Consider the following 23,947-nt stretch of genomic DNA (forward strand, 5'->3'; position numbering starts at 1 on the left):
CTGCAGTTTGCCTCACGATTCCCACAGGACTCCACACAACGCAGCACTTCCCAACCTGGGAGGTGCCGCTGGTTGCGGTCCTAGGCCGAGCCTTTCCTTCGCCCTTTCCTAGCTTGAGCTGCCCGTGCTTACAGCGAGCTCGGAGTCCGCTCCGGTCCGTCCTGTCTCCCCACATCCTTTCAAAAAGAGGAGTTTAAGGTCTCATCCCCGCTGGTGTTATGATTAAAGTAGGTATGAAAACTACTTTATGTCGGCAGCGGGAATTGATCACGGGACTGGGGAAGATACTGCTCTAGAATGTGGAGCCTTACACCGCTCGGAAATTCCGGCAGCCTCCCGAACACAGCTCTGGAGGCTGACTGCCACCTCGCGAAACAGGGAGAGTTCACACTGTTCTCTACTAGACATTCAAGTATGTGCCCAGAGACAGGTTGAGAGGACAGATGCATGTATGTACCAGAGTGAGCTCCAGAGAGACTGATGGGGACATAAGACTGGGGTAGAGCGAGAGATGGAGAAAGAGAAAGGTGCCTGTGTCGAGTCAGCAGCAGAGAAAATGAAACAAAGGGACCTCCTGGGATAAACACACACTACTTCCTCACAAAGAACACACAGAGGTTGTGCGAAACAACATAGGCACAGCAGCCCGGCTAGCTCAGTCGGTAGAGCATGAGACTCTTAATCTCAGGGTCGTGGGTTCGAGCCCCACGTTGGGCGTGATGCTTTTTAAAGGCTTCTCCATTTTCGGGTTTAACATTAACTATCACCTTTTTCAGATATTTCGCTGAGGCTTAAAACGACACACACACACACACATCCTGCCGTTTGCCTCACGATTCCCACAGGACTCCACACAACGCAGCACTTCCAAACCTGGGAGGCGCCGCTGGGAGCGGTCCTACGCCCAGCCTTTCCTGCGCCCTCTCCTAGCCTGAGCCGCCCGTGCTTACAGCGAGCTCGGAGTCTGCTCCGGTCCGTCCTGTCCCCCCCCATCCTTTCAAAAAGAGGAGTTTAAGGTCTCATCCCCGCTGGTGTTATGACTAAAGTAGGTATGAAAACTACTTTATGTCAGCAGTAGGATTTGATCACGGGACTGGGGACGATAATGCTCTAGAATGTGGCACCTTACACCGCTCGGCCATTCCAGCATCCAGCGGAACACAGCTCTGGAGGCTGACTGCCACCTCGCGAAACAGGGAGAGTTCACACTGTTCTCTACTGGACATTTAAGTATGTGCCCAGAGACAGGTTGAGAGGACAGATGCATGTATGTACCAGAGTGAGCTCCAGAGAGACTGATGGGGACATAAGACTGGGGTAGAGCGAGAGATGGAGAAAGAGAAAGGTGCCTGTGTCGAGTCAGCAGCAGAGAAAATGAAACAAAGGGGCCTCCTGGGATAACCACACACTACTTCCTCACAAAGAACACACAGAGGATGTGTGAAATGACATAGGCACACCAGCCCGGCTAGCTCAGTCTGTAGAGCATGAGACTCTTAATCTCAGGGTCGTGGGTTCGAGCCCCACGTTGCGCGTGATGCTTTTTAAAGGCTTATCCATTTTTGGGTTTAACATTAACTCTCACCTTTTCAGATATTTCGCTGAGGCTTAAAACTACACACACACACACACATCCTGCAGTTTGCCTCACGATTCCCACAGGACTCCACACAACGCAGCACTTCCCACCCTGGGAGGCGCCGCTGGGAGCAGTCCTAGGCCGAGCCTTTCCTGCGCCCTTTCCTAGCCTGAGCCGCCCGTGCTTACAGCGAGCTCGGAGTCCGCTCCGGTCGGTCCTGTCCCCCCCCATCCTTTAAAAAAGAGGAGTTTAAGGTCTAATCCCCGCTGGTGTTATGATTAAAGGAGGTATGAAAACTACTTTATGTCGGCAGCGGGAATTGATTACGGGATTGGGGAAGATACTGCTCTTGAATGTGGCACCTTACACCGCTCGGAAATTCCGGCAGCCTCCGGAACACGACTCTGGAGGCTGACTGCCACCTCGCGAAACACGGAGAGTTCACACTGTTCTCTACTGGACATTTAAGTATGTGCCCAGAGACAGGTTGAGACGACAGATGCATGTATGTACCAGAGTGAGCTCCAGAGAGACTGATGGGGACATAAGACTGGAGTAGAGCGAGAGATGGAGAACGAGAAAGGTGCCTGTATCTAGTCAGCAGCAGAGAAAATGAAACCAAGGGGCCTCCTGGGATAACCACACACTACTTCCTCACCAAGAATACACAGAGGGTGTGTGGAATGACATAGGCACAGCAGCCCGGCTAGCTCAGTTGGTAGAGCATGAGTCTCTTAATCTCAGGGTCGTGGGTGCGAGCCCCATTTTGGGCATGATGCTTTTTAAAGGCTTCTCCATTTTTGGGTTTAACATTAACTCTCACCTTTTTCAGATATATTTCGCTGAGGCTTAAAACTACACACACACACACACACATCCTGCAGTTTGCCTCACGATTCCCACAGGACTCCACACAACGTAGCACTTCCCGCCCTGGGAGGCGCCGCTGGGAGCGGTCCTAGGCTGAACCTTTCCTGCGCCCTTTCCTAGCCTGAGCCATCCGTGCTTACAGCGAGCTCGGAGTCCGCTCAGGTCTGTCCTGTCCCCCCCAATCCTTTAAAAAAGAGGAGTTTAGGGTCTCACCCCCGCTGGTGTTATGATTAAAGTAGGTATGAAAACTACTTTATGTCAGCAGTGTGATTTGATCACAGGACTGGGGAAGATATTCCTTTTGAATGTGGCACCTTACACCGCTCGGCCATTCTGGCAGCCTCCGGAACATCGCTCTGGAAGCGGACTGCCACCTAGCGTAACAGGGAGAGTTCACACTGTTCTCTACTGGACATTTAAGTATGTGCTCAGAGACAGGTTGAGAGGACAGATGCATGTATGTACCAGAGTGAGCTCCAGAGAGACTGATGGGGACATAAGACTGGGGTAGAGCGAGAGATGGAGAAAGAGAAAGGTGCCTGTGTCGAGTCAGCAGCAGAGAAAATGAAACAAAGGGGCCTCCTGGGATAACCACACACTACTTCCTCACAAAGAACACACAGAGGATGTGTGAAATGACATAGGCACAGCAGCCCGGCTAGCTCAGTCGGTAGAGCACGACACTCTTAATCTCAGGGTCATGTGTTCGAGCCCCATTTTGGGCATGATGCTTTTTAAAGGCTTCTCCATTTTCGGGTTTAACATTAACTCTCACCTTTTTCAGATATTTCGCTGAGGCATAAAACTACACAAACACACATCCTGCAGTTTGCCTCACGATTCCCACAGGACTCCACACAACGCAGCACTTCCCACCCTGGGAGGCGCCGCTGGGAGCGGTCCTAGGCCGAGCCTTTCCTGCTCCCTTTCCTAGCCTGAGCCGCCCGTGCTTACAGCGAGCTCGGAGTCCGCTCCGGTCCGTCCTGTCTCCCCCCCATCCTTTCAAAAAGAGGAGTTTAAGGTCTCAACCCCGCCGGTGTTATGATTAAAGTAGGTATGAAACTACTTTATGTCAGCAGCGGGAATTGATCACGGGACTGGGGAAGATACTGCTCTTGAATGTGGCACCTTACACCGCTCGGAAATTCCGGCAGCCTCCCGAACACGGCTCTGGAGGCTGACTGCCACCTCGCGAAACAGTGAGAGTTCACACTGTTCTCTACTGGACATTCAAGTATGTGCCCAGAGACAGGTTAAGAGGACAGATGCATGTATGTACCAGAGTGAGCTCCAGAGAGACTGATGGGGACATAAGACTGGGGAAGAACGAGAGATGGAGAAAGAGAAAGGTGCCTGTGTCGAGTCAGCAGCAGAGAAAATGAAACAAAGGGGCCTCTTGGGATAACCACACACTACTTCCTCACAAAGAACACACAAAGCTTGTGTGAAATACCATCGGCACAGCAGCCCGGCTAGCTCAGTCGGTAGAGCATGAGACTCTTAATTTCAGGGTCGTGGGTTTGAGCCCCACGTTGGGTGTGATGCTTTTTAAAGGCTTCACCATTTTCGGGTTTAACATTAACTCTCACCTTTTTCAGATATATTTCAAGAGGCTTAAAACTACACACACACACACACATCCTGCCGTTTGCCTCACGATTCCCACAGGACTCCACACAACGCAGCACTTCCCGCCCTGGGAGGCGCCGCTGGGAGCGGTCCTAGGCCCAGCCTTTCCTGCGCCCTTTCCTAACCTGAGCTGCCCGTGCTTACAGCGAGCTCGGAGTCCGCTCCGGTCCGTCCTGTCCCCCCCATCCTTTCAAAAAGAGGAGTTTAAGGTCTCATCCCGCTGGTGTTATGATTAAAGTAGGTATGAAAACTACCTTATGTTGGCAGCGGGATTTGATTACAGGACTGGGGACGATACTGCTCTAGAATGTGGCACCTTACACCGCTCGGCCTTTCGGGCAGCCTCCGGAACATGGCTCTGGAGGCTGACTGCCACCTCGCAAAACAGGGAGAGTTCATACTGTTCTCTACTGGACATGTAAGTATGTGCCCAGAGACAGGTTGAGACGACAGATGCATGTATGTACCAGAGTGAGCTCCAGAGAGACTGATGGGGACATAAGACTGGAGTAGAGCGAGAGATGGAGAACGAGAAAGGTGCCTGTATCGAGTCAGCAGCAAAGAAAATGAATCCAAGGTGCCTCCTGGGATAACCTACACTACTTCCTCACAAAGAACACACAGAGGGTGTGTGAAATGACATAGGCACAGCAGCCCGGCTAGCTCAGTCGGTAGAGCATGAGACTCTTAATCTCAGGGTTGTGGGTTCGAGCCTCACGTTGGGCGTGGTGATTTTTAAAGGCTTCTCCATTTTCGGGTTTAACATTAACTCTCACCTTTTTCAGATATATTTCGCTGAGGCTTAAAACTACACACACACACACACATCCTGCAGTTTGCCTCACGATTCCCACAGGACTCCACACAACGCACCACTTCCCACCCTGGGAGGCGCCGCTGGGAGCGGTCCTAGGCGGAGCCTTTCCTGCGCCCTTTCCTAGCCTGAGCCGCCCATGCTTACAGCGAGCTCGGAGTCCGCTCCGGTCCGTCCTGTCCCCCCCATCCTTTCAAAAAGAGGAGTTTAAGGTCTCATCCCCACAGGTGTTATGATTAAAGTAGGTATGAAAACTACTTTATGTCAGCAGCGGGATTTGATCACGGGACTGGGGATGATACTGCTCTAGAATGTGGCACCTTACACCGCTCGGCCATTCCGGCAGCCTGCGGAACACGGCTCTGGAGGCTGACTGCCACCTCGCGAAACAGGGAGAGTTCACACTGTTCTCTACTGGACATTTAAGTATGTGCCCAGAGACAGGTTGAGAGGCGAAATGCATGTATGTACCAGAGTGAGCTCCAGAGAGACTGATGGGGACATAAGACTGGGGTAGAGCGAGAGATGGAGAAAGAGAAAGATGCCTGTGTCGAGTCAGCAGCAGAGAAAATGAAACAAAGGGGCCTCCTGGGATAACCACACACTACTTCCTCACAAAGAACACACAGAGGGTGTGTGAAACGATATAGGCACAGCAGCCTGGCTAGCTCAGTCGGTAGAGCATGAGACTCTTAATCTCAGGGTCGTGGGTTTGAGCGCCACGTTGGGCGTGATTCTTTTTAAAGGCTTATCCATTTTCGGGTTTAACATTAACTCTCACCTTTTTCAGATATTTCGCTGAGGTATAAAACTACACAAACACACATCCTGCAGTTTGCCTCACGAATCCCACAGGACTCCACACAACGCAGCACTTCCAGCCCTGGGAGGCGCCGCTGGGAGACGTCCTAGGCGGAGCCTTTCCTGCGCCCTTTCCTAGCCTGAGCCACCCGTGCTTACAGTGAGGTCGGAGTCCGCTCCGGTCCGTCCTGTCCCCCCCCCACCCTTTCAAAAAGAGGAGTTTAAGGTCTCATCTCCGCTGGTGTTATGATTAAAGTAGGTATGAAAACTACCTTATGTCAGCAGCGGGATTTGATCACGGGACTGGGGACGATACTGCTCTATAATGTGGCACCTTACACCGCTCGGCCATTCGGGCAGCCTCCGGAACACAGCTCTGGAGGCTGACTGCCACCTCGCAAAACAGAGAGAGTTCACACTGTTCTCTACTGGACATTTAAGTATGTGCCCAGAGACAGGTTGAGACGACAGATGCATGTATGTACCAGAGTGAGCTCCATAGAGACTGATGGGGACATAAGACTGGAGTCGAGAGAGAGATGGAGAAAGAGAAAGGTGCCTGTATCGAGTCTGCAGCAGAGAAAATGAAACCAATGGGCCTCCTGGGATAACCACACACTACTTCCTCACCAAGAATACACAGAGGGTGTGTGAAATGACATAGGCACAGCAGCCCGCCTAGCTCAGTTGGTAGAGCATGAGTCTCTTAATCTCAGGATCGTGGGTGCGAGCCCCACGTTGGGCGTGATGCTTTTTAAAGGCTTCTCCATTTTTGGGTTTAACATTAACTCTCACCTTTTTCAGATATATTTCGCTGAGGCTTAAAACTACACACACACACACACACATCCTGCAGTTTGCCTCACGATTCCCACAGGACTCCACACAACGTAGCACTTCCCGCCCTGGGAGGCGCCGCTGGGAGCGGTCCTAGGCCGAACCTTTCCTGCGCCCTTTCCTAGCCTGAGCCATCCGTGCTTACAGCGAGCTCGGAGTCCGCTCCGGTCCGTCCTGTCCCCCCCATCCTTTCAAAAAGAGGAGTTTAAGGTCTAATCCCCACTGGTGTTATGATTAAAGTAGGTATGAAAACTACTTTATGTCAGCAGCAGGATTTGATCATGGTACAGGGGAAGATACTGCTCTTGAATGTGGCACCTTACACCGCTCGGCCATTCCGGCAGCCTACGTAACACGGCACTGGAGGCTGACTGCCACCTCGCGAAACAGGGAGAGTTCACACTGTTCTCTACTGGACATTTAAGTATGTGCCCAGAGACAGGTTGAGACGACAGATGCATGTATGTACCAGAGTGAGCTCCAGAGAGACTGATGGGGACATAAGACTGGAGTAGAGCGAGAGATGGAGAAAGAGAAAGGTGCCTGTATCGAGTCAGCAGCAGACAAAATGAAACCAAGGGGCCTCCTGGGATAACCACACACTACTTCCTCACCAAGAATACACAGAGGGTGTGTGAAATGACATAGGCACAGCAGCCTGGCTAGCTCAGTTGGTAGAGCATGAGTCTCTTAATCTCAGGGTCGTGGGTGCGAGCCCCACGTTGGGCGTGATGCTTTTTAAAGGCTTCTCCATTTTTGGGTTTAACATTAACTCTCACCTTTTTCAGATATATTTCGCTGAGGCTTAAAACTACACACACACACACACATCCTGCAGTTTGCCTCACGATTCCCACAGGACTCCACACAACGTAGCACTTCCCGCCCTGGGAGGCGCCGCTGGGAGCGGTCCTAGGCCAAACCTTTCCTGCGCCCTTTCCTAGCCTGAGCCATCCGTGCTTACAGCGAGCTCGGAGTCCGCTCCGGTCCGTCCTGTCCCCCCCATCCTTTCAAAAAGAGGAGTTTAAGGTCTAATCCCCGCTGGTGTTATGATTAAAGTAGGTATGAAAACTACTTTATGTCAGCAGCAGGATTTGATCATGGTACTGTGGAAGATACTGCTCTTGAATGTGGCACCTTACACCGCTCGGCCATTCCGGCAGCCTACATAACACGGCTCTGGAGGCTGACTGACACCTCGCGAAACAGGGAGAGTTCACACTGTTCTCTACTGGACATTTAAGTATGTGCCCAGAGACAGGTTGAGAGGACAGATGCATGTATGTACCAGAGTGAGCTCCAGAGAGACTGACGGGGACATAAGACTGGGGTAGAGCGAGAGATGGAGAAAGAGAAAGGTGCCTGTGTCGAGTCAGCAGCAGAGAAAATGAAACAAAGGGGCCTCCTGGGATAACCACACACTAATTCCTCACAAAGAACACACAGAGGGTGTATGAAATGAAATAGGCACAGTAACCTGGCTAGCTCAGTCGGTAGAGCATGAGACTCTTAATCTCAGGGTAGTGGGTTCGAGCCACATGTTGGGTGTGATGCTTTTTAAAGGCTTCTCCATTTTCGGGTTTAACATTAACTCTCACCTATTTCAGATATTTCACTGAGGCTTAAAACTACACACACACACATCCTGCAGTTTGCCTCACAATTCCCACAGGACTCCACACAATGCAGCACTTCCCGCCCTGGGAGGCGCCGCTGGGAGCGGTCCTAGGCCGAGCCTTTCCTGCGCCCTTTCCTAGCCTGAGCCGCCCGTACTTACAGCGAGCTCGGAGTCCGCTCCGGTCTGTCCTGTCCCCCCCAATCCTTTAAAAAAGAGGAGTTTAGGGTCTCACCCCCGCTGGTGTTATGATTAAAGTAGGTATGAAAACTACTTTATGTCAGCAGCAGGATTTGATCACGGGACTGGGGAAAATATTCCTCTTGAATGTGGCACCTTACACCGCTCGGCCATTCCGGCAGCCTCCAGAACATGGCTCTGGAAGCGGACTGCCACCTCGCGTAACAGGGAGAGTTCACACTGTTCTCTACTGGACATTTAAGTATGTGCTCAGAGACAGGTTGAGACGACAGATGCATGTATGTACCAGAGTGAGCTCCAGAGAGACTGATGGGGACATAAGACTGGGGTAGAGCGAGAGATGGAGAAAGAGAAAGGTGCCTGTGTCGAGTCAGCAGCAGAGAAAATGAAACAAAGGGGCCTCCTGGGATAACCACACACTACTTCCTCACAAAGAACACACAGAGGGTGTGTGAAATGACATAGGCACAGCAGCCCGGCTAGCTCAGTCGGTAGAGCATGAGACTCTTAATCTCAGGGTTGTGGGTTTGAGCCCCACGTTGGGCGTGATGCTTTTTAAAGGCTTCTCCATTTTCGGGTTTAACATTAACTCTCACCTTTTTCAGATATTTCGCTGAGGCTTAAAATGACACACACACACACATCCTGCCGTTTGCCTCACGATTCCCACATGACTCCACACAAAGCAGCACTTCCAGCCCTGGGAGGCGCCACTGCGAGCGAGCCTAGGCCCAGCCTTTCCTGCGCCCTTTCCTAGCCTGAGCCGCCCGTGCTTACAGCGAGCTCGGAGTCCGCTCCGGTCCGTCCTGTCCCCCCCCATCCTTTCAAAAAGAGGAGTTTAAGGTCTCATCCCCGCTGTTGTTATGATTAAAGTAGGTATGAAAACTACTTTATGTCGGTAGCGGGATTTGATCACGGGACTGGAGAAGATACTGGTCTTGAATGTGGCACCTTACACCGCTCGCCCATTCCGGCAGCCTCCGGAGAAAGGCTCTGGAAGCTGACTGCCACCTCGCGAAACAGGGCGAGTTCACACTGTTCTCTACTGGACATTTAAGTATGTGCCCAGAGACAGGTTGAGAGGACAGATGCATGTATGTACCAGAGTGAGCTCCAGAGAGACTGATGGGGACATAAGACTGGGGTAGAGCGAGAGATGGAGAAAGAGAAAGGTGCCTGTGTCGAGTCAGCAGCAGAGAAAATGAAACAAAGGGGCCTCCTGGGATAACCACACACTACTTCCTCACAAAGAACACAAAGAGGATGTGAGAAATGACATAGGCACAGCAGCCCGGCTAGCTCAGTCTGTAGAGCATGAGACTCTTAATCTCAGGGTCATGGGTTCGAGCTCCACGTTGGGCATGATGCTTTTTAAAGGCTTATCCATTTTCGGGTTTAACATTAACTCTCACCTTTTTCAGATATTTTGCTGAGGCTTAAAACTACACACACACACATCCTGCAGTTTGCCTCACGATTCCCACAGGACTCCACACAACGCAGCACTTCCCACCCTGGGAGGCGCCGCTGGGAGCGGTCCTAGGCCGAGCCTTTCCTGCGCCCTTTTCTAGCCTGAGCCGCCTGTGCTTAAAGCGAGCTCGGAGTCCGCTCCGGTCCGTCCTGTCTCCCCCCCATCCTTTCAAAAAGAGGAGTTTAAGGTCTCAACCCTGCCGGTGTTATGATTAAAGTAGGTATGAAAACTACTTTATGTCAGCAGTGGGAATTGATCACGGGACTGGGGAAGATACTGCTCTTGAATGTGGCGCCTTACACCGCTCGGAAATTCCGGCAGCCTCCCGAACACGGCTCTGGAGGCTGACTGCCACCTTGCGAAACAGGGAGAGTTCACACTGTTCTCTACTGGACATTCAAGTATGTGCCCAGAGACAGGTTGAGAGGACAGATGCATGTATGTACCAGAGTGAGCTCCAGAGAGACTGATGGGGACATAAGACTGTGGTAGAGCGAGAGATGGAGAAAGGTGCCTGTGTCGAGTCAGCAGCAGAGAAAATGAAACAAAGGGGCCTCTTGGGATAACCACACACTACTTCCTCACAAAGAACACACAGAGGTTGTGTGAAATACCAAAGGCACAGCAGCCTGGCTAGCTCAGTCGGTAGAGCATGAGACTCTTTATCTCAGGGTCGTGGGTTCGAGCCCCACGTTGGGCGTGATGATTTTTAAAGGCTTTTCCATTTTCGGGTTTAACATTAACTCTCACCTTTTTCAGATATTTCGCTGAGGCTTAAAACGAGACACACACACACATCCTGCCGTTTGCCTCACGATTCCACCAGGACTCCACACAACGCAGCACTTCCAGCCCTGGGAGGCGCCGCTGGGAGCGGTCCTGGGCCCAGCCTTTCCTGCCCCCTTTCCTAGCCTGAGCCGCCCGTGCTTACAGCGAGCTCGGAGTCCGCTCCGGTCCGTCCTGCCCCCCCCCATCCTTTCAAAAAGAGGAGTTTAAGGTCTCATCCCCGCTGGTGTTATGATTAAAGTAGTTATGAAAGCTACTTTATGTCAGCAGCAGGATTGGATCACGGGACTGGGGATGATACGGCTCTAGAATGTGGCACCTTACACCGCTCGGCCATTCCGGCAGCCTGCGGAACACTGCTCTGGAGGCTGACTGCCACCTCGCAAAACAGGGAGAGTTCACACTGTTCTCTACTGGACATTTAAGTATGTGCCCAGAGACAGGTTGAGAGGACAGATGCATGTATGTACCAGAGTGAGCTCCAGAGAGATTGATGGGGACATAAGACTGGGGTAGAGCGAGAGATGGAGAAAGAGAAAGGTGCCTGTGTCGAGTCAGCAGCAGAGAAAATTAAACAAAGGGGCCTCCTGGGATAACCACACACTACTTCCTCACAAAGAACACACAGAGGATGTGTGAAATAACATAAGCACAGCAGCGCGGCTAGCTTAGTCGGTAGAGCATGAGACTCTTAATGTCAGCGTCGTGGGTTCGAGCCCCACGTTCGGCGTGATGCTTTTTAAAGGCTTATCCATTTTCGGGTTTAACATTACCTCTCACCTTTTTCAGATATTTCGCTGAGGCTTAAAACTACACACACACACACACATCCTGCAGTTTGCCTCACGATTCCCACAGGACTCCACACAACGCAGCACTTCCCACCCTGGGAGGCGCTGCTGGGAGCGGTCCTAGGCCGAGCCTTTCCTACGCCCTTTCCTAGCCTGAGCCGCCCGTGCTTACAGCGAGCTGGGAGTCCGCTCCGGTCCGTCCTATCTCCCCCCCATCCTTTCAAAAAGAGGAGTTTAAGGTCTCAACCCCGCTGGTGTTATGATTAAAGTAGGTATGAAAACTAATTTATGTCGGCAGCGGGAATTGATTACGGGACTGGGGAAGATGCTGCTCTTGAATGTGGCGCCTTACACCGCTCGGAAATTCCGGCAGCCTCCCGAACACGGCTCTGGAGGCTGACTGCCACCTCGCGAAACAGGGAGAGTTCACACTGTTCTCTACTGGACATTCAAGTATGTGCCCAGAGACAGGTTGAGAGGACAGATGCATGTATGTACCAGAGTGAGCTCCAGAGAGACTGATGGGGACATAAGACTGGGGTAGAGCGAGAGATGGAGAAAGGTGCCTGTGTCGAGTCAGCAGCAGAGAAAATGAAACAAAGGGGCCTCTTGGGATAACCACACACTACTTCCTCACAAAGAACACACAGAGGTTGTGTGAAATACCACAGGCACAGCAGCCCGGCTAGCTCAGTCGGTAGACCATGAGACTCTTAATCTCAGGTTCATGGGTTCGAGCCCCACGTTGGGCGTGATGATTTTTAAAGGCTTTTCCATTTTCGGGTTCAACATTAACTCTCACCTTTTTCAGATATTTCGCTGAGGCTTAAAACGAGACACACACACACATCCTGCCGTTTGCCTCACGATTCCCACAGGACTCCACACAACGCAGCACTTCCAGCCCTGGGAGGCGCCGCTGAGAGCGGTCCTAGGCCAAGCCTTTCCTAGCCTGAGCCGCCCGTGCTTACAGCGAGCTCGGAGTCCGCTCCGGTCCGTCCTGTCCCCCCCCATCCTTTCAAAAAGTGGAGTTTAAGGTCTCATCCCCGCTGGTGTTATGATTAAAGTAGGTATGAAAACTACTTTATGTCAGCAGCGGGATTTGATCACGGGACTGGGGACGTTACGGCTCTAGAATGTGGCACCTTACACCGCTCGGCCATTCCGGCAGCCTGCGGAACACTGCTCTGGAGGCTGACTGCCACCTCGCAAAACAGGGAGAGTTCACACTGTTCTCTACTGGACATTTAAGTATGTGCCCAGAGACAGGTTGAGAGGACAGATGCATGTATGTACCAGAGTGAGCTCCAGAGAGACTGATGGGGACATAAGACTGGGGTAGAGCGAGAGATGGAGAAAGAGAAAGGTGCCTGTGTCGAGTCAGCAGCAGAGAAAATGAAACAAAGGGGCCTCCTGGGATAACCACACACTACTTCCTCACAAAGAACACACAGAGGATGTGTGAAATAACATAAGCACAGCAGCCCGGCTAGCTCAGTCGGTAGAGCATGAGACTCTTAATGTCAGCGTCGTGGGTTCGAGCCCCACGTTCGGCGTGATGCTTTTTAAAGGCTTATCCATTTTCGGGTTTAACATTACCTCTCACCTTTTTCAGATATTTCGCTGAGGCTTAAAACTACACACACACACACACATCCTGCAGTTTGCCTCACGATTCCCACAGGACTCCACACAACGCAGCACTTCCCACCCTGGGAGGCGCTGCTGGGAGCGGTCCTAGGCCGAGCCTTTCCTACGCCCTTTCCTAGCCTGAGCCGCCCGTGCTTACAGCGAGCTGGGAGTCCGCTCCGGTCCGTCCTATCTCCCCACATCCTTTCAAAAAGAGGAGTTTAAGGTCTCAACCCCGCTGGTGTTATGATTAAAGTAGGTATGAAAACTAATTTATGTCGGCAGCGGGAATTGATTACGGGACTGGGGAAGATGCTGCTCTTGAATGTGGCGCCTTACACCGCTCGGAAATTCCGGCAGCCTCCCGAACACGGCTCTGGAGGCTGACTGCCACCTCGCGAAACAGGGAGAGTTCACACTGTTCTCTACTGGACATTCAAGTATGTGCCCAGAGACAGGTTGAGAGGACAGATGCATGTATGTACCAGAGTGAGCTCCAGAGAGACTGATGGGGACATAAGACTGGGGTAGAGCGAGAGATGGAGAAAGGTGCCTGTGTCGAGTCAGCAGCAGAGAAAATGAAACAAAGGGGCCTCTTGGGATAACCACACACTACTTCCTCACCAAGAACACACAGAGGTTGTGTGAAATACCACAGGCACAGCAGCCCGGCTAGCTCAGTCGGTAGAGCATGAGACTCTTAATCTCAGGGTCATGGGTTCGAGCCCCACGTTGGGCGTGATGATTTTTAAAGGCTTTTCCATTTTCGGGTTCAACATTAACTCTCACCTTTTTCAGATATTTCGCTGAGGCTTAAAACGAGACACACACACATATCCTGCCGTTTGCCTCACGATTCCCACAGGACTCCACACAACGCAGCACTTCCAGCCCTGGGAGGCGCCGCTGAGAGCGGTCCTAGGCCAAGCCTTTCCTAGCCTGAGCCGCCCGTGCTTACAGCGAGGTCGGAGTCCGCTCCGGTCCGTCCTGTCCCCCCCCCATCCTTTCAAAAAGAGGAGTTTAAGGTCTCATCCCTGCTGGTGTTATGATTAAAGTAGGTATGAAAACTACTTTATGTCGGAAGCGGGATTTGATCACAGGATTGGGGAAGATGCTGCTCTTGAATGTGGCGTCTTACACCGCTCAGCCATTCCGGCAGCCTCCAAAACACAGCTCTGGAGACTGACTGCCACCTCGCGAAACAGGGAGAGTTCACACTGTTCTCTACTGGACATTTAAGTATGTGCCCAGAGACAGGTTGAGAGGACAGATGCATGTATTTACCAGAGTGAGCTCCAGAGAGACTGATGGGGACATAAGACTGGGGTATAGCGAGAGATGGAGAAAGAGAAAGGTGCCTTTGTCGAGTCAGCAGTAGAGAAAATGAAACAAAGGGGCCTCCTGGGATAACCACACACTACTTCCTCACAAAGAACACACAGAGGGTGTGTGAAATAATATAGGCACAGCAGCCTGGCTAGCTCAGTCGGTAGAGCATGAGTCTCTTAATCTCAGGGTTGTGGGTTTGAGCCCCACGTTGGGCGTGATGCTTTTTAAAGGCTTCTCCATTTTCGGGTTTAACATTAACTCTCACCTTTTTCAGATATTTTGCTGAGGCTTAAAACGACACACACACACACACATCCTGCTGTTTGCCTCACGATTCGCACAGGACTCCACACAATGCAGCACTTCCCGCCCTGGGAGCCGCCGCTGGGAGCGGTCCTAGGCCCAGTCTTTCCTGCGCCCTTTCCTAACCTGAGCTGCCTGTGCTTACAGCGAGCTCGGAGTCCGCTCCGGTCCGTCCTGTCCCCCCCCCATCCTTTCAAAAAGAGGAGTGTAAGGTCTCATCCCCGCTGGTGTTATGATTAAAGTAGGTATGAAAACTACCTTATGTCGGCAGCTGGATTTGATCACAGAACTGGGGACGATACTGCTCTAGAATGTGGCACCTTACACCGCTCGGCCATTCGGGCAGCCTCCGGAACACGGCTCTGGAGGCTGACTGCCACCTCGCAAAACAGGGAGAGTTCACACTGTTCTCTACTGGACATTTAAGTATGTGCCCAGAGACAGGTTGAGACGACAGATGCATGTATGTACCAGAGTGAGCTCCAGAGAGACTGATGGGGACATATGACTGGAGAAGAGCGAGAGATGGAGAAAGAGAAAGGTGCCTGTATCGAGTCAGCAGCAGAGAAAATGAAACCAAGGGGCCTCCTTGGATAACCACACACTACTTCCTCACAAAGAACACACAGAGGGTGTGTGAAATAGCATAGGTACAGCAGCCTGACTAGCTCAGTCGGTAGAGTATGAGACACTAAATCTGAGGGGCGTGGGTTCGAGCCCCACGTTGGGCGTGATGCTTTTTAAAGGCTTATCCATTTTCGGGTTTAACATTAACTCTCACCTTTTTCAGATATTTCGCTGAGGCTTAAAACTCCACACACACACACACATCCTGCAGTTTGCCTCACGATTCCCAAAGGACTCCACACAACGCAGCAGTTCTCACCCTGGGAGGCGCCACTGGGAACGGTCCTAGGCCGAGCCTTTCCTACGCCCTTTCCTAGCCTGAGCCGCCCGTGCTTACAGCGAGCTGGGAGTCCGCTCCAGTCCGTCCTATCTCCCCCCCATCCTTTCAAAAAGAGGAGTTTAAGGTCTCAACCCCGCTGGTGTTATGATTAAAGTAGGTATGAAAACTAATTTATGTCGGCAGCGGGAATTGATTACGGGACTGGGGAAGATACTGCTCTTGAATGTGGCGCCTTACACCGCTCGGAAATTCCGGCAGCCTCCCGAACACGGCTCTGGAGGCTGACTGCCACCTCGCGAAACAGGGAGAGTTCACACTGTTCTCTACTGGACATTTAAGTATTTGCCCAGAGACAGGTTGAGAGGACAGATGCATGTATGTACCAGAGTGAGCTCCAGAGAGACTGATGGGGACATAAGACTGGGGTAGAGCGAGAGATGGAGAAAGAGAAAGGTGCCTGTGTTGAGTCAGCAGCAGAGAAAATGAAACAAAGGGGCCTCCTGGGATAACCACACACTACTTCCTCACAAAGAACACACAGAGGGTGTGTGAAATGACATAGGCACAGGAGCCCGGCTAGCTCAGTCAGAAGAGCATGAGACTCTTAATCTCAGGGTCGTGGGTTCGAGCCCCACGTTGGGTGTGATGATTTTTAAAGGCTACTCCATTTTCGGGTTTAACATTAACTCTCACCTTTTTCAGATATTTCGCTGAGGCATAAAACTACACAAACACACATCCTGCAGTTTGCCTCACGATTCCCACAGGACTCCACACAACGCAGCACTTCCAGCCCTGGGAGGCGCCGCTGGGAGCGGTCCTAGGCCGAGCCTTTCCTGCACCCTTTCCTAGCCTGAGCCGCCCGTGCTTACAGCGAGGTCGGAGTCCGCTCCGGTCCGTCCTGTCCCCCCCCCATCCTTTCAAAAAGAGGAGTTTAAGGTCTCATCCCTGCTGGTGTTATGATTAAAGTAGGTATGAAAACTAATTTATGTCAGCAGCAGGATTTGATCACAGGATTGGGGAAGATGCTGCTCTTGAATGTGGCGTCTTACACCGCTCAGCCATTCCGGCAGCCTCCAAAACACGGCTCTGGAGGCTGACTGCCACCTCGCAAAACAGGGAGAGTTCACACTGTTCTCTACTGGACATTTAAGTATGTGCCCAGAGACAGGTTGAGACGACAGATGCATGTATGTACCAGAGTGAGCTCCAGAGAGACTGATGGGGACATAAGACTGGAGTAGAGCGAGAGATGGAGAAAGAGAAAGGTGCCTGTATCGAGTCAGCAGCAGAGAAAATAAAACCAAGGGGCCTCCTGGGATAACCACACACTACTTCCTCACAAAGAACACACAGAGGATGTGTGAAATGACATAAGCACAGCAGCCCGGCTAGCTCAGTTGGTAGAGCATGAGACTCTTAATCTCAGGGTCGTGGGTTCAAGCCCCACGTTGGGTGTGATGCTTTTTAAAGGCTTCTCCATTTTCGGGTTTAACATTAACTCTCACCTTTTTCAGATATATTTCGCTGAGGCTTAAAACTACACACACACACACACATCCTGCAGTTTGCCTCACGATTCCCACAGGACTCCACACAAGGCAGCACTTCCCACCCTGGGATGCGCCGCTTGGAGCGGTCCTAGGCCGAGCCTTTCCTGCGCCCTTTTCTAGCCTGAGCCGCCCGTGCTTACAGCGAGCTCGGAGTCCGCTCCGGTCCGTCCTGTCTCCCCCCCATCCTTTCAAAAAGAGGAGTTTAAGGTCTTAACCCCGCCTGTGTTATGATTAAAGTAGGTATGAAAACTACTTTATGTTGGCAGCGGGAATTGATCACGGGACTGTGGAAGATACTGCTCTTGAATGTGGCGCCTTACACCGCTCGGAAATTCCGGCAGCCTCCCGAACACGGCTCTGGAGGCTGACTGCCACCTCGCGAAACAGGGAGAGTTCACACTGTTCTCTACTGGACATTCAAGTATGTGCCCAGAGACAGGTTGAGAGGACAGATGCATGTATGTACCAGAGTGAGCTCCAGAGAGACTGATGGGGACATAAGACTGGGGTAGAGCGAGAGATGGAGAAAGGTGCCTGTGTCGAGTCAGCAGCAGAGAAAATGAAACAAAGGGGCCTCTTGGGATAACCACACATTACTTCCTCACAAAGAACACACAGAGGTTGTGTGAAATACACCAGGCACAGCAGCCCAGGTAGCTCAGTCGGTAGAGCATGAGACTCTTAATCTCAGGGTCGTGGGTCCGAGCCCCACGTTGGGCGTGATGATTTTTAAAGGCTTTTCCATTTTCAGGTTTAACATTAACTCTGACCTTTTTCAGATATTTCGCTGAGGCTTAAAACAAGACACACACACATCCTGCCGTTTGCCTCACGATTCCCACAGGACTCCACACAACGCAGCACTTCCAGCCCTGGGAGGCGCCGCTGAGAGCGATCCTAGGCCAAGCCTTTCCTGCGCCCTTTCCTAGCCTGAGCCGCCCGTGCTTACAGCGAGCTCGGAGTCCGCTCCGGTCCGTCCTGTCCCCCCCCATCCTTTCAAAACGTGGAGTTTAAGGTCTCATCCCCGCTGGTGTTATGATTAAAGTAGGTATGAAAACTACTTTATGTCGGCAGCAGGATTTGATCACAGGATTGGGGAAGATGCTGCTCTTGAATGTGGCGTCTTACACCGCTCAGCCATTCCGGCAGCCTCCAAAACACGGCTCTGGAGGCTGACTGCCACCTCGCAAAACAGGGAGAGTTCACACTGTTCTCTACTGGACATTTAAGTATGTGCCCAGAGACAGGTTGAGACGACAGATGCATGTATGTACCAGAGTGAGCTCCAGAGAGACTGATGGGGACATAAGACTGGAGTAGAGCGAGAGATGGAGAAAGAGAAAGGTGCCTGTATCGAGTCAGCAGCAGAGAAAATAAAACCAAGGGGCCTCCTGGGATAACCACACACTACTTCCTCACAAAGAACACACAGAGGATGTGTGAAATGACATAGGCACAGCAGCCCGGCTAGCTCAGTTGGTAGAGCATGAGACTCTTAATCTCAGGGTCGTGGGTTCAAGCCCCACGTTGGGTGTGATGCTTTTTAAAGGCTTCTCCATTTTCGGGTTTAACATTAACTCTCACCTTTTTCAGATATATTTCGCTGAGGCTTAAAACTACACACACACACACACATCCTGCAGTTTGCCTCACGATTCCCACAGGACTCCACACAACGCAGCACTTCCCACCCTGGGATGCGCCGCTTGGAGCGGTCCTAGGCCGAGCCTTTCCTGCGCCCTTTTCTAGCCTGAGCCGCCCGTGCTTACAGCGAGCTCGGAGTCCGCTCCGGTCCGTCCTGTCTCCCCCCCATCCTTTCAAAAAGAGGAGTTTAAGGTCTTAACCATGCCTGTGTTATGATTAAAGTAGGTATGAAAACTACTTTATGTCGGCAGCGGGAATTGATCACGGGACTGGGGAAGATACTGCTCTTGAATGTGGCGCCTTACACCGCTCGGAAATTCCGGCAGCCTCCCGAACGCGGCTCTGGAGGCTGACTGCCACCTCGCGAAACAGGGAGAGTTCACACTGTTCTCTACTGGACATTCAAGTATGTGCCCAGAGACAGGTTGAGAGGACAGATGCATGTATGTACCAGAGTGAGCTCCAGAGAGACTGATGGGGACATAAGACTGGGGTAGAGCGAGAGATGGAGAAAGGTGCCTGTGTCGAGTCAGCAGCAGAGAAAATGAAACAAAGGGGCCTCTTGGGATAACCACACACTACTTCCTCACAAAGAACACACAGAGGTTGTGTGAAATACACCAGGCACAGCAGCCCAGCTAGCTCAGTCGGTAGAGCATGAGACTCTTAATCTCAGGGTCGTGGGTTCGAGCCCCACGTTGGGTGTGATGATTTTTAAAGGCTTTTCCATTTTCGGGTTTAACATTAACTCTCACCTTTTTCAGATATTTCGCTGAGGCTTAAAACAAGACACACACATCCTGCCGTTTGCCTCACGATTCCCACAGGACTCCACACAACGCAGCACTTCCAGCCCTGGGAGGCGCCGCTGAGAGCGGTCCTAGGCCAAGCCTTTCCTGCGACCTTTCCTAGCCTGAGCCGCACGTGCTTACAGCGAGCTCGGAGTCCGCTCCGGTCCGTCCTGCCCCCCCCCCATCCTTTCAAAAAGTGGAGTTTAAGGTCTCATCCCCGCTGGTGTTATGATTAAAGTAGGTATGAAAACTACTTTATGTCAGCAGCAGGATTTGATCACGGGACTGGGGATGATACGGCTCTAGAATGTGGCACCTTACACCGCTCGGCCATTCCGGCAGCCTGCGGAACACTGCTCTGGAGGCTGACTGCCACCTCGCAAAACAGGGAGAGTTCACACTGTTCTCTACTGGACATTTAAGTATGTGCCCAGCGACAGGTTGAGAGGACAGATGCATGTATGTACCAGAGTGAGCTCCAGAGAGACTGATGGGGACATAAGACTGGGGTAGAGCGAGAGATGGAGAAAGAGAAAGGTGCCTGTGTCGAGTCAGCAGCAGAGAAAATGAAACAAAGGGGCCTCCTGGGATAACCACACACTACTTCCTCACAAAGAACACACAGAGGATGTGTGAAATAACATAAGCACAGCAGCCCGGCTAGCTCAGTCGGTAGAGCATGAGACTCTTAATCTCAGGGTCGTGGGTTCGAGCCCCACGTTGGGCGTGATGCTTTTTAAAGGCTTATCCATTTTCGGGTTTAACATTAACTCTCACCTTTTTCAGATATTTCGCTGAGGCTTAAAACTACACACACACACACACATCCTGCAGTTTGCCTCACGATTCCCACAGGACTCCACACAACGCAGCACTTCTCACCCTGGGAGGCGCCGCTGGGAGCGGTCCTAGGCCGAGCCTTTCCTACGCCCTTTCCTAGCCTGAGCCGCCTGTGCTTACAGCGAGCTGGGAGTCCGCTCCGGTCCGTCCTATCTCCCCCCCATCCTTTCAAAAAGAGGAGTTTAAGGTCTCAACCCCGCTGGTGTTATGATTAAAGTAGGTATGAAAACTAATTTATGCCGGCAGCGGGAATTGATTACGGGACTGGGGAAGATACTGCTCTTGAATGTGGCACCTTACACCGCTCGGAAATTCCGGCAGCCTCCCGAACACGGCTCTGGAGGCTGACTGCCACCTCGCGAAACAGGGAGAGTTCACACTGTTCTCTACTGGACATTCAAGTATGTGCCCAGAGACAGGTTGAGAGGACAGATGCATGTATGTACCAGAGTGAGCTCCAGAGAGACTGATGGGGACATAAGACTGGGGTAGAGCGAGAGATGGAGAAAGGTGCCTGTGTCGAGTCAGCAGCAGAGAAAATGAAACAAAGGGGCCTCTTGGGATAACCACACACTACTTCCTCACAAAGAACACACAGAGGTTGTGTGAAATACCACAGGCACATCAGCCCGGCTAGCTCAGTCGGTAGAGCATGAGACTCTTAATCTCAGGGTCGTGCGTTTGAGCCCCACGTTGGGTGTGATGATTTTTAAAGGCTTCTCCATTTTCAGGTTTAACATTAACTCTCACCTTTTTCAGATATTTTGCTGAGCCTTAAAACTACACACACACACACATCCTGCAGTTTGCCTCACGATTCCCACAGGACTCCACACAACGCAGCACTTCCCACACTGGGAGGCGCCGCTTGGAGCGGTCCTAGGCCGAGCCTTTCCTGCGCCCTTTTCTAGCCTGAGCCGCCCGTGCTTACAGCGAGCTCGGAGTCCGCTCCGGTCCGTCCTGTCTCCCCCCCATCCTTTCAAAAAGAGGAGTTTAAGGTCTTAACCCCGCCTGTGTTATGATTAAAGTAGGTATGAATACTACTTTATGTCGGCAGCGGGAATTGATCACAGGACTGGGGAAGATACTGCTCTTGAATGTGGCGCCTTACACCGCTCGGAAATTCCGGCAGCCTCCCGAACACGGCTCTGGAGGCTGACTGCCACCTCGCGAAACAGGGAGAGTTCACACTGTTCTCTACTGGACATTCAAGTATGTGCCCAGAGACAGGTTGAGAGGACAGATGCATGTATGTACCAGAGTGAGCTGCAGAGAGACTTATGGGGACATAAGACTGGGGTAGAGCGAGAGATGGGGAAAGAGAAAGGTGCCTGTGTCGAGTCAGCAGCAGAGAAAATGAAACAAAGGGGCCTCCTGGGATAACCACACACTACTTCCTCACAAAGAACACACAGAGGATGTGTGAAATGACATAGGCACAGCAGCCCGTCTAGCTCAGTCGGTAGAGCATGAGACTCTTAATCTCAGGGTCGTGGGTTCAAGCCCCACGTTGGGTGTGATGCTTTTTAAAGGCTTCTCCATTTTCGGGTTTAACATTAACTCTCACCTTTTTCAGATATATTTCGCTGAGGCTTAAAACTACACACACACACACACATCCTGCAGTTTGCCTCGCGATTCCCACAGGACTCCACACAACGCAGCACTTCCCACCCTGGGAGGCGCCGCTGGGAGCGGTCCTAGGCCGAGCCTTTCCTGCGCCCTTTTCTAGCCTGAGCCGCCCGTGCTTACAGCGAGCTCGGAGTCCGCTCCGGTCCGTCCTGTCTCCCCCTGATCCTTTCAAAAAGAGGAGTTTAAGGTCTTAACCCCGCCGGTGTTATGATTAAAGTAGGTATGAAAACTACTTTATGTCGGCAGCGGGAATTGATCACGGGACTGGGGATGATACTGCTCTTGAATGTGGCGAATTACACCGCTCGGAAATTCCGGCAGCCTCCCGAACACAGCTCTGGAGGCTGACTGCTACCTCGCGAAACAGGGAGAGTTCACACTGTTCTCTACTGGACATTCAAGTATGTGCCCAGAGACAGGTTGAGAGGACAGATGCATGTATGTACCAGAGTGAGCTCCAGAGAGACTGATGGGGACATAAGACTGGGGTAGAGCGAGAGATGGAGAAAGAGAAAGGTGCCTGTGTCGAGTCAGCAGCAGAGAAAATGAAACAAAGGGGCCTCCTTGGATAACCACACACTACTTCCTCACAAAGAACACACAGAGGGTGTGTGAAATGAAATAGGCACAGTAGCCTGGCTAGCTCAGTCGCTAGAGCATGAGCCTCTTAATCTCAGGGTTGTGGGTTCGAGCCCCACGTTGGGCGTGATGCTTTTTAAAGGCTTCTCCATTTTCGGGTTTAACATTAACTCTCACCTTTTTCAGATATTTCGCTGAGGCTTAAAACGACACACACACGCACATCCTGCCGTTTGCCTCACGATTCCCACAGGACTCCACACAACGCAGCACTTCCCACCCTGGGAGGCGCCGCTGGGAGCGGTCCTAGGCCCAGCCTTTCCTGCGTCCTTTCCTAACCTGAGCTGCCCGTGCTTACAGCGAGCTCGGAGTCCGCTCCGGTCCGTCCTGTCCCCCCCCATCCTTTCAAAAAGAGGAGTTTAAGGTCTCATCCCCGCTGGTGTTATGATTAAAGTAGGTATGAAAACTACCTTATGTCGGCAGCAGGATTTGATCACGGGACTGGGGACGATACTGCTCTAGAATGTGGCACCTTACACCGCTCGGCCATTCGGGCAGCCTCCAGAACACGGCTCTGGAGGCTGACTGCCACCTCGCAAAACAGGGAGAGTTCACACTGTTCTCTACTGGACATTTAAGTACGTGCCCAGAGATAGGTTGAGAGGACAGATGCATGTATGTACCAGAGTGAGCTCCAGAGAGACTGACGGGGACATAAGACTGGGGTAGAGCGAGAGATGGAGAAAGAGAAAGGTGCCTGTGTCGAGTCAGCAGCAGAGAAAATGAAACAAAGGGGCTTCCTGGGATAACCACACACTACTTCCTCACAAAGAACACACAGAGGGTGTGTGAAATTACATTGGCACAGCAGCCCGGCTAGCTCATTCGGTAGAGAATGAGACTTGTAATCTCAGGGTCGTAGGATCAAGCCCCACGTTGGGCGTGATGCTTTTTAAAGCCTTCTCCATTTTCGGGTTTAACATTAACTCTCACCTTTTTCAGCTACTTCGTTGAGGCTTAAAACTACACACACACAGATCTTGCAGTTTGCCTCACGATTCCCACAGGACTCCACACAACGCATCACTTCCCGCCCTGGGAGGCGCCGCTGGGAGCGGTCCTAGGCCGAGCCTTTCCTGCGCCCTTTCCTAGCCTGAGCTGCCCGTGCTTACAGCGAGCTCGGAGTCCGCTCCGGTCCGTCCTGTCCCCCCCCCATCCTTTCAAAAAGAGGAGTTTAAGGTCTCGTCCCCGCAGGTGTTATGATTAAAGTAGGTATGAAAACTACTTTATTTCGGCAGCGGGATTTGATAACAGGACTGGGGAACATACTGCTCTTAAATGGGGCG

The 23,947-nt window shown here is 51.9% G+C and overlaps 6 non-coding genes across 6 annotated transcripts; all 6 read left to right on the top strand.

The window, feature by feature from the left end:
• Positions 1 to 644: 644 nt before the first annotated feature.
• TRNAK-CUU (transfer RNA lysine (anticodon CUU)) lies at positions 645 to 717 on the top strand. Its single transcript has one exon. It is a non-coding gene; the product is annotated as a tRNA-Lys (tRNA).
• Positions 718 to 16,947: 16,230 nt separating this feature from the next.
• TRNAK-CUU (transfer RNA lysine (anticodon CUU)) lies at positions 16,948 to 17,020 on the top strand. The gene has a single exon. It is a non-coding gene; the product is annotated as a tRNA-Lys (tRNA).
• Positions 17,021 to 18,576: 1,556 nt separating this feature from the next.
• Positions 18,577 to 18,649, top strand: TRNAK-CUU (transfer RNA lysine (anticodon CUU)). Its single transcript has one exon. It is a non-coding gene; the product is annotated as a tRNA-Lys (tRNA).
• Positions 18,650 to 19,391: 742 nt separating this feature from the next.
• TRNAK-CUU (transfer RNA lysine (anticodon CUU)) lies at positions 19,392 to 19,464 on the top strand. Its single transcript has one exon. It is a non-coding gene; the product is annotated as a tRNA-Lys (tRNA).
• A 740-nt stretch (positions 19,465 to 20,204) lies between these two features.
• TRNAK-CUU (transfer RNA lysine (anticodon CUU)) lies at positions 20,205 to 20,277 on the top strand. The gene has a single exon. It is a non-coding gene; the product is annotated as a tRNA-Lys (tRNA).
• Positions 20,278 to 23,471: 3,194 nt separating this feature from the next.
• TRNAT-UGU (transfer RNA threonine (anticodon UGU)) lies at positions 23,472 to 23,544 on the top strand. Its single transcript has one exon. It is a non-coding gene; the product is annotated as a tRNA-Thr (tRNA).
• The last annotated feature ends 403 nt before the right edge of the window (positions 23,545 to 23,947 follow it).

Source organism: Pleurodeles waltl, chromosome 6 (assembly GCF_031143425.1).
Source record: "Pleurodeles waltl isolate 20211129_DDA chromosome 6, aPleWal1.hap1.20221129, whole genome shotgun sequence".
Taxonomy (NCBI): Eukaryota; Metazoa; Chordata; class Amphibia; order Caudata; family Salamandridae; genus Pleurodeles; species Pleurodeles waltl.